The following is an 11,304-nucleotide window of genomic DNA, read 5'->3' on the forward strand; positions in this document are numbered from 1 at the left end:
AAGCATCCATCTTAAGAGACAGAGAAGTATGAATCAGACAAAAGAATACAATTCCTTAGTCAACAGGGAAATGGCTGATAAAAAGCAGCCCAGCTACCCTTGTGTCCTGGGTATTTTTACTGTTTCTGTGCTTCCTTTCACCTTTGTGGTTATTATTATGACTAGAAGAGTCTATGAGATCATTTCCTGACTTCTTTGGTGTAGTTTTCTCACAATATGTATAGCCGAGCAGAATAATATGAACATGTAACCACCAGACTACCACCGCATTCCTCACATAATTCATTCCTTCCTAACCCATGCTAAGCCTAAAGAATGTTGCCTTAAACATGAAATTATGTCCTGACAATAGGCACTCCCAAGCAGTGTCTGATTTCTGCTTTGGCAGTGGAAACCTCAGAATGCTAACAGACACCATCCCAGGAAAGCATGTAATTGCCAGCCAGTTTAGGTTTTCTTGCAGATGCTTCTCCCCATACAAAGCTACCCACAGCTTGTACTAGCTTATTATACTTGGTACATGTAATTGAAATTAAATGTATAACATATGGCAGAATTTCCCAGAAATTCCAGGGAGTTCTTGATCTACTGAAGGTTCTAGCTAGGTTCTGTCTATAGCCATAATGTTCCCATCTGCCTCACTCTACTTTTCCATGTTTTGATAGTTATGGGCAAGTGTAAGGTTCGTGCATATCTAAGGATAACCCAAAGCACATTTTTCTATTACTCTTTGATAAGGTTGGATAAAAAAGGCTTTTTGCAACCAGGAAGTTTGTGCTAGGAAAACCAACAAAGTCCGATATCAGAATTAGTTCTCCTGGAGAGAATCAGAAAATTTCACTCCTTGCATTTATTTGTCCAAGAAACTCTAAATTGTAGACATTCAGAGAGTCTGCTGCTGAACTTCAGCATGTGAGCAGATACTATCCTGGAGCTTCTTCTCTCCTAATAATCCTCCTCGTGACCACTCCTGCTCTATCCCAAGAGCCTCTGCCTCTCCCTGCTCACCTGCTTTTTCTATCAGATTATTTACTTGCAAAAACCAGAATCTCTAAAGACGCCTGCATTATTTATTATTATTATTATGCTGAGACACACAAGAATACAGGTAATAACTGGAACCCAGCATCTATCAGGCTGAATGTAAATGCTCCCCTAACAGCTAAGAGGGAGTTCTCCATAGCCCAAAATAGAGAGGCTTGTACCATTTTATTGATGTGGTGGGAAATAAAGAGTGGACAGACTGATTAAATATATTCACTTGCCAGTGACTACATGACTCTTTTCTGAACTCTACTCTCCTGTCACGTGGCCACATGGTCACATGGAAGTCACAGAATTTTCATAGGCTACATTACCGTGTTTTTCAGAACTGCAAATATTTTGAATCATACATGATATTATTTATTTTGTGTGCCTGTTTGGTGTTTAACCAATCTGTAAGGAAAAAAGGTCTTTAGTTCCTGAACTTTTTATCTGAATTATTCTTCAAAACAACCAGTAAGTAAGTACCAGTTTCAGATGCAGATTTAAAAGGACAAAACACAGAACGGGAAAGGATATACCTTTAGGGAAATATTTATTTTTCAAGTTATATTGGACATTAGTGGTCCTACCTGATATTTTTCTGCCATCAGCCACAGGAGTATATACCAGCATAAAAATTAGTACTAGAATATAAGTAAAAGAATCTGAGTAAGCACCTGAAGACTCACAGAATGATGGAGATAGAAGAATGAGAATGTGAGTAGCAAAAGGAAAAATATGCCTTTGAATTTTGAAACTAAGCTGAAGTGTGAAATAAATAAGACATGCAAAGGTATAAAAAAGATGGAGATTCCATAGGATGTTGAATCCAATTAACAAATTGTGACAAGAAAAGTGGCAGATCCAGCATTTTCAGGTATATATCAGCATTTTTTATGTTTGCAGTGGAAAACTGGATACAGCAATACCTTAAGGAAAGAACTTGTATCCATTTTACAATTAAAAAAAACTCTTGTTGGCTTAGGGCCTTTTGCAGCCAGAGCAGGTTAGTTCACTGGCTGGTTGTTTTTACACAATAAATGCATGTGGCATCTTCAGTTTTCTCTAACAAGTCTTTGGTCCCTCAACGGGACTGTTCTGATGAATGCTGTGAGTTTATCACATCTCCTAAACTTGCATTGGTCCCACTGACCTTATCGCACAGAGTGGCTGTTTTACAGCCTTAGAGCCAACATGCCACCTAAAACCTCGCTACTGGAGTTAGCAGGAGTTTCATTTCTTTGCTTTTTGGGTCTACAATCTAGAAATCATACTCGGTCATGAGCCTCCTCAAACCTAAGGCCAGCAGAGGCATAGGACTTCTTTTCAGCCATCCCTGTTGTGTGGGGAGACCAGCTGGGCAGACTGGCAGAGCAGTACTGCCTTAAATTGCCGCACCACATGCAGCCAAAGCTTTCCTGCCAAAGACCTGATTTACCTGAACAGTGCTGCTGAAATTACCCCTGCTGGCTGCCTTGAGAGGTAGTGCTGGCTTTGAATACCTCAGGTAGTCAGGACAGAGCACTTAAGTCACTGGCTGGAGGAAGGGAATCCACAGTGCTTTAGGCATAGGTGCCTGTAATTGCTAAGACTCATTAGTATGCATTCAGTGGAAGAATCTGGACGCACAAAAAGAACTACAGAACGAGTTCCCTGATGGCTACCCAAAATTATGCACATTGCTGCATCACACCATCCTCCACCTGCTGATTATGGTCTTCCTCGCAACATCCTGCCATATTAGCACAATCCAGTGAGGGGCCATGAGAAAAGACCTCTGGTTTATGCAGAATTCAGTGCTATGTGTAATCTAATGACATCCCTTTAAACTCCTTGTTATTGTTGGAGAGTGTATTTGCTTTTTGTAAGAGCAGCTGCCACCCTCCTAGAGGGTAAGACAACCCTCATAGAGTCACAGAAAACAGGACTTTGGGGGTCATCCAGCCTATGCCCCTGTTCTTCTAAGCCAGGGGTGTCAAATTCATTTAATTTTAGGAGTAGGTGTAGTTACATTTATACAGTCCTAAAATTACATTCAGCCATTTGAAGGCAACCACGAGGCTGATGTGGCCCCTGGTGAAAATGAGTTTGACACTTGTAAGCCACTCCAGAGAGCCACTTGCCTAAACTCTCCCTCGTTGCCCTTCGGTTCTGCAAAATGTCATGCTCTAGCAAGGAATCCTAATATAAGTACTTGCATATATTGAACAGGAGTTGATAGGAGTTTTTCTGGATTGTCTTGTTTGATTAAAGCTGAACTTGCACTGTAGGGTCAGGAACACTCAATGCAGAAAGGGCACTGTGCCTATTGCAGGAGAGAATCCCATGTGAAAAGCCTGTTTTTACATGGTTTAGAAATAAAAAAACCAGCTTCTTAGAAATACAGTTATTAACTCATGGAGTTTTCAGGTTTTGTTTACTATTTTGCAAATCCTGAGTTCTCAGCATTTCTAATATGAAGGATATATATAAACAGCTTGCTAGGAGTTGCAAAAGAGTACCTAGTTTACATAGAATGAGCAAATTGTAGTTTTCTTTTTAAAACACAAAGGTAGAGCTTATTAATTTATACCAATCTGAGTCCAAAAATTCCGCCTCTTGAGTTGAAGACTCTATATTAGAACAAGCAGTTTTCTCAGTCCTTCTCTTAAAAATTTAAGGCATTCTAGACCTTAAGTTTCTGGTTTCCCCCAAAATGAGTTTTTATAATGCAGTGTTGTTGTTTTTTTTTTTTTTTTTTCCTGTGGACAGAAGTATTAGGAAAAGGAATAAGTAAGGAACTGCCTTGGTTTTATTGAAATATGCCTACTCTTTCAGGTAGAACTAACTCAACTAACTGAGGAAGAAAGATGGAAATATTGGCAAATGAGATGAAAAGTACTGTTTCACTGGAAAAAAAAAAAAAAAGTCCTCATTAATTTTTAAATTAAAAGCATGTTGTGAATCTCCACAGAACATCTAGGCTGATGAACATGCCACATCTTTTTAAGTGAAAACATACTTAATATATATTGTCTAGAACCCAAAGAACCAGTTAGGAACTTTAGGCTATATCCTGTTTAGCCATAGTTTACAATGTAGGTAAAAAAAATAATATCTCAGCCTCTGCTGCCATCACGTGGCCATGTACCATCTCTCACTAATGCTAAAAGATACCTACCCTGTTAAAGTTGCACTGTATTTCCACTGCTTTAGTTACCAGATTCATTACCCATAACACAATCTAATTTCTTCCCCAATTTTCAGAAATGAACAATTGGCATTGATTTCTTTCCTAGTTTCTGCAGATTAAAATACTTTTTAATGCCAGATAGTGAGCAAACTGACATGCAACATAGCAAATTCTTTGGTGTGTTTGGTTTTTACTGTGCTACTGGCATCCTCTATTAAACTGTTAATTAGAACACATATACTAAACCGCAGTGTCCATGCCACTGTTTCTTTCCCTAAGGAGGTCTGTCTACTACCCCTGCTCTATGAAGGAAAATACTGATGAGCAGAGAACATAGTATAAATGTGTCATTTCATTTTCCTGCTGTGAAACAAAAGTAATCCCATGGAGATCTGCTAAGGACTTTTTTCCCTGTATCTGGCTAAAAACTTCAACATGTTGAAAAAAGCATTTTAGGATAAAGAAGATTATCTTTCCCAGACAGAAGCACACTGGAATCTTGTCCCTTGGTTAAGGTTTTAAGTTTTACTAAGCTTAACTATTTTGATCATAGAGAAAACAGGATACCTGTGAAGTTAAACTTGAAGTTTTAAATATTCAAAGACAAAATAAAATAACTAAACATTCGGTAGTAATCTAGGGCATACACACTACAACACCATGTACTTGTATTTGCACATCTATACAAATTCTCCTACTCCAGCATACTTCAGAGGATTGAAGAATATATACTTCCCTGGTATCTTTAGCCAGATATTGCTGTTTTGGTTTTGTTTTGGCTTTTTTTTCGTAGATGATTTTTAAATTAGATGATGCATTGGAAGGAGGAATTAATTTCTTCCTGGTATTAAATTTTAGGATTGTAAATATTGTAAAGAAAGTCCTTACCTGAAATTCTCAGCTGTAGTTAGAACCAGATAGATCATATTTTTAGACTGATAGGAAAGTAAACTGTCTCCATAGGTCAACAAGATATTTTAAGAATGTTCCTAATTTATGTGCATGATAATTTTTGTTGCGATCAATGGGACTAATCATGTGCTTACAGTCAAGTACAGGTCTTGTATTACAAAAGCACTCAATATGCACTAAGTAATTCCTGAAAGATTACATCAGCACTGAATAATACCTCCATTTAATTTTAATAATCTGCTAAAATAGTAAAAACGTTGAGTAACTCGAACAGAATCTGAAGGTTGAATGTTGTGTCATATGAAAATAGTCCCAGTTACAACATTATGTGATCCTAAATTCTAAGCAACAAGATTTCCAGCACACTCTGATAGACTGGTTGAAATCTCTATTAAAAATACAGCTAGAAATTGTCAAAAAAAATTTTTTTTTTAAATCTGTTGCTAAACTAGGCTATATTCTTTGCAGAAAGTAGAGATTTTTAATATCATCTTGTTTATGTCTTATGCTTAGAAATATTTTTCACTATTAACATACTAAAGAAAGTCTAAGAAATTGCCAAAAGGAAAAAGATTAACTGGACATATTTCTGACTCTACTGAATTCAGCTGGAGCCATACCGTTCATGTAGGTAGAACAAGAGTTTATCAAATGTATATGGAAGTTGTTGGGGGTTTGGTTTTCTGTTTGTTTGCATTTTCTTGCATTATTACAAAGCATTCTAAAATTCTTTGGGTTTGTGTTTGAAACACAAGATGCAAATTGTTATCCACTTTGAAATGTTTATAAAGGAAAGAAAATAGTTAAATAAAACCAAAAATGTTTCACCTTAAGCTACAGTAAAGATTCCTTGGAGCCAGGAGGAAATTTAACCCATATTCAACATCCAGCTCTACTGTACTCTTATGAAAATTCTCCAATTTCTGTAGCAGCTTCTGTTAAAATTTTTAATGAAAAAAATAATTTGCTCAAGAGAAATGTCCTTAATATATTTGCTTATTTTCAATTTATTGTATACAGTACTGTCTCATATTCTGAGTTTTCAGCATGCTGTGGATTGTTACCTTTGGCTTCTGAACAAAACAATCAATTTTAAGTTAATTCACATTTCTCAGCATTATATTCAGCTACATATCACTAATTTTTAACCTTTATTTTAACTCTTCTGTGAACGTTTTAGATGACACAAAACAAAGTTTCATCATCATTATTTAACATGATGATGAGTCACATTGGTCTGATCTCTGCTAGCCACAAACCTGTATTTAATAGTTTGCCAGTTGTATTCAAATGCAGGGACCTGGTTCCATGTAAACTAGATCCTGCAAGAGTCATTCCAAGGGAGACAAATATTGGTCATTCTTTGTATTGCAGCACCTGTTGAAGGTATTTTCAACCACCTAAACAGAGAGCGAAATAATACTAGATCGTGTGGTTGCATCTGTAATCAGGATACCTACTACATCTGCTAAACTGAAATACATCTCTATTGAAGGAAACCTAGCTAAAGAAAGTTACATTAAATGATACAAAACATTCCTTGGGAATCCTATCTTCCTTCCAACTTTACCACTGGAAAGGGCTGAGAAATACTTTGTGAGGCAATGAAGTGAAGCAGCATGGAAGAAAAATATATGGATGCATGGGAATATGGAAATAATAGTTAGAGTGGCAAAGCTCAAGAAGGGGACAAGCAGAAGCAGCTATTCCTAGTACCACAACCATTGATTTTTTCATGAGTACCAGAAGTACAAAAATAAACACAGCCTGGCTTTTTCCTCTGAAATTTGAAGAGCCTCCAACATAGAACATTTACACTGACTGCATGGGTTCCCTACTTCATTCACATTTTAAAGAAAGAAAAATCTATAATATGCATGAGGAAGGCTTGAGAAATGATGACTTGAATTTTTCAAATGCATTTTTTTCTCCCACTCCCCTGCCGATAATAAATATTAGGAACAGGGAGTGCCCTCTTCCCTGCATTGATGGAAAACTTTTTGGATGTTTTATACAAGGACTCGAGCTTTTTAAGCATTGCTAAGATAGGTCAGGCTAACACAAAGATATTTTTCAAATTTTGTTAGATGAATGCTAAAGTTAAACAAATGTTAAAATAATTTTAACAAACAGAACCTTGAATGTAAAACTCCGAGGTTAAAAGTCACTTGGCCCCTCCTCAGAGGTGCTGCAGCACCTATTGAAATCAATTCCAGGAGTGGGGCTACAGAGAATTGTACTGGGATCAGTTTGCAATTATCTGCTGGAATATCGGTCCCCCTGCAGACCCCAAATAATCACAGAGCCACCTCCTCCAACAAAAAAAATAAATACAACATAGCATGAGTGTAGACTAAACAATCGCTTCTGTAAATTATTATCTATTTCTTAAGCAAAATATCTTGGGAGACAAAATGAAAGAACAATCTTGTGCTCTTTCTACCTAATCTGTAATCCATTAGAGCTGGGTTGGTGCAATCATTTTATGAAGCACTTAGAGAGCAGAGAGCACAGTGCAAATAGCAAGTCTCTCTGGGAATGTAGGGCTCTCTTCCTCTGAATAAAGGCACAAAAAGTTCAAAACACCATAGCAACCATGTTGTGTTCTTCCCACACACACAGTTTGCAATCGCTAAATCGCTTGGAAGTGGTTGTAATATAAGCAGAATATTTCAGCTCAGCAAAATGTGTTGTAGGCCAAAGGAAAACCTTTTAAAGACTTAAAAAAACCCAGTACTGGAACTGGAGGATCTGATGAGGATTGCTTAAAACAGAAGGAAGTTATTAACATTCTTGGTATTGACACTGTAGCAACATGCTTATGCAGTAACAAAAAACCCTCAGCCCTTCTCAGTACACGTAATTTGTTTCAGCCTGCCTATGGCATGTCATATACACCTGACAAGGTTAATACTCCTATGAGTAAGCACAGGGTAGTGGTCAAAGACCAGATAAACCTCATCAACCTTTGCACTTTGATCTTGTTTCATGTGTTCAGTCTCTCTGGAGATTGGAGTGCGGCCATTCAGCGAGACCTGGACAGGCTGGAAAGTTGGGCAGGGAAAAATTTAAAGAAATATAACAGGGGCAAGTGTAGAGTCTTACATCTGGGCAGGAACAACCCCAGTTTCCAGTATAAGTTGGGGAATGACCTGTTAGAGAGCAGTGTAGGGGAAAGGGACCTGGGGGTCCTGGTGGACAACAGGATGACCATGAGCCAGCACTGTGCCCTTGTGGCCAGGAAGGCCAATGGCATCCTGGGGTGTATTAGAAGGGGGGTGGTTCGTAGGTCAAGAGAGGTTCTCCTTCCCCTCTACTCTGCCCTGGTGAGACTGCATCTGGAATATTGTGTCCAGTTCTGGGCCCCTCAGTTCAAGAAGGACAGGGAACTGCTGGAGGGAGTCCAGCACAGAGCAACGAAGATGATTAAGGGAGTGGAGCATCTCCCGTATGAGGAAAGGCTGAGGGAGCTGGGGCTCTTTAGCTTGGAGGAGACTGAGGGGTGACCTCATGAATGTTTATAAATATGTAAAGGGTGAGTGTCACGAGGATGGAGCCAGGCTCTTCTCAGTGACAACCAATGATAGGACAAGGGGCAATGGGTGCAAACTGGAACAAAGGAGGTTCCACTTAAATATGAGAAGAAACTTCTTCACAGTGAGGGTGACAGAACAATGGAACAGGCTGCTCAAGGGGGTTGTGGAGTCTCCTACTCTGGAGACATTCAAAACTGGTTTGGACAGCTTCCTGTGTAACCTCATCTCGGTGTTCCTGCTCCAGCAGGGGGATTGGACTGGGTGATCTTTCGAGGTCCCTTCCAATCCCTGACATTCTGTGATTCTGTTGATCACATCATTAAACTGCTGGTTTTGTTTGCCTCAGAAGGGTTCCTCTAACCATCAACAGCCATGCCTTCCACTTTTTGGTCAAACATGTTTATGTGCATTTGACCATGGGCCTTCTAGTCCCATGGACAGATTCTGTGTCCTATGCTTCTCAGCCATTTGGGATTTTTCTTTTCTTTAGCTTTTTGGGGGTTCAAAGGCTCTTCACCTTAATGGGAATAGGGCTTGAACGTGGGAGAACAGTCTGCTGCAAGCAATGACCAGTTTCCTTCTTCAGAAGTAGCACCCTGAAGTCTAGTCCTCAGTTCAGCCAAATTAGTGTCTCTGAAGGCTCCTCAGTTCACGTTGTTGATGAAGCATGTTCTCAGAACAACGCTATCTACTCCAGCTGCTCACACCAGAGTGTTCCTTCACGATAAATCCTTTTATCTGGGGTGTACAACACACATTCCCAGCAAGTCAGGACCAAGACCTGGGTATGGCTGTTCTCCGTGAGCAGAAGCAGAGGAAGCGCAGTGTTGACAACAGGCTTTCCACCTGTCCAGTTTCTTTTTTTTTCCTGTAACAGCTTCAGGGAAAATAAACAAACCCCAGATCCTTCCCAGCCTCTGCTTACCAATACCCATCTTTGTTTCAACAGCTGCAGTAGCTCTGCCCCTGTGTCTCTGGAAACTTTGGACAGCTGATTGGATAGGAAGAATAAGTATTTTTCAGTTTCTTCAGAACATTGCAATACACTGTTAATATAATCTAAATTCATCTTTCTAAATGTAATATCAATTAATTACTTGGCATACGTTTATAATTCTGAATCTTCAATGAAAAATTCTTAAAATAGTACAAACTGCTTTTACTAGAGAAAAAATAGGTGAGTAGATTTCTGCTTGTCAGACTGAAAGGTAAACATGCTTGATGTTTCCAAATCCCATATTCAAATGAGCAATGCAATCAGAAACAAACATTTGATTGCAAAGTCTTTAGATGTTTTGATAGGTTTTTATGATAATTATCAAAGCAGGACTGGAATCCACTGTAGCTCCACCAGAGCAGAGTGCTTGATGACACAGTATGGACATGACAGCACTTTTTGCTACAGTACAGAGCTGTAGCTCAGTATCCAAGAGCTTGCCACCTCTGTTTCATGGTGAATAAGATGGACCAAGATGCTTTATGCCAGAGAAAAATCTCTCTGGTAAGATCTGAGCAAGGAGAAGCAATTGAAATAGGCCACATCTCATTTCCTGCTCTTGCATTCTTTTTTTTTTTTTTTTTTTGGTTATGATCCCAAATTCAATTAGATTTTAAAATTTGGAAATAGCAATAAAACACAGATAAAGTTAGGAATGAAGAGTCTCACTGAGCAAAGTCTGTCTTCTCTCACCAGTTCATGGAGCTGAGGTATAAAATAAGGAGAAGTATTTCTGTGTCCCGTGGTGCATGCATCTCAAGTAGCAGATGCTCAGCTCCAGGATCTTTGTGTTATCAGGTACGCTCACAGAACTTTGCCAAGGAAAGGACGGAGATACTGTGTGTCTTCTTCTGAAGCTGAAGGAGGAAGCATTTGAGTCAGTAAACATGTGAGGGCCTCCCTGCACCTGTAAAGGGAGCAGGCAGAGTTTCTCTTGCGGGATAGAAAAGACGTATCTACTCCTCTCTGATCCTCATTAATACCTTGTAACAGCAGTGAGAAATGGAAAAGCAGTTGCACACTTCAGTGTCACTCAAAATATTTAGACATATTGCTGCTTAGCCAGTGCTGCATCTGGAAGCTCCACTGTCTCCTCTTCCTCCTGTACGATACTTGTGTCCTCTACAAATAACAGTGTTTGGGAAGTGGACACGCTGCCTATCCTGCTGTGACCAAGTTTCCACACGCCTGCATTAGCTGCTCCTCACGGTTTTCACAGAATCACAGAATGTCAGGGATTGAAAGGGACCTGGAAAGATCATCCAGTCCAATCCCCCTGCCGGAGCAGGAACACCTGGATGAGGTTACACAGGAAGGCGTCCAGGCGGGTTTTGAATGTCTCCAGAGAAGGAGACTCCACAACCTCCCTGGGCAGCCTGTTCCAGTGCTCTGTCACCCTCACTGTGAAGAAGTTTCTTCTCATATTTAAGTGGAACCTCCTTTGTTCCAGTTTGCACCTATTGCCCCTTGTCCTATCACTGGTTGTCACCGAGAAGAGCCTGGCTCCATCCTCGTGACACTCACCCTTTACATATTTATAAACATTCATGAGGTCACCCCTCAGTCTCCTCCAAGCTAAAGAGCCCCAGCTCCCTCAGCCTTTCCTCATAAGGGAGATGCTCCACTCCATCATCTTCGTTGCTCTGCGCTGGACTCCCCCA

Source organism: Streptopelia decaocto, assembly GCF_964273445.1.
Source record: "Streptopelia decaocto genome assembly, chromosome: 2".
Classification (NCBI taxonomy): domain Eukaryota; kingdom Metazoa; phylum Chordata; class Aves; order Columbiformes; family Columbidae; genus Streptopelia; species Streptopelia decaocto.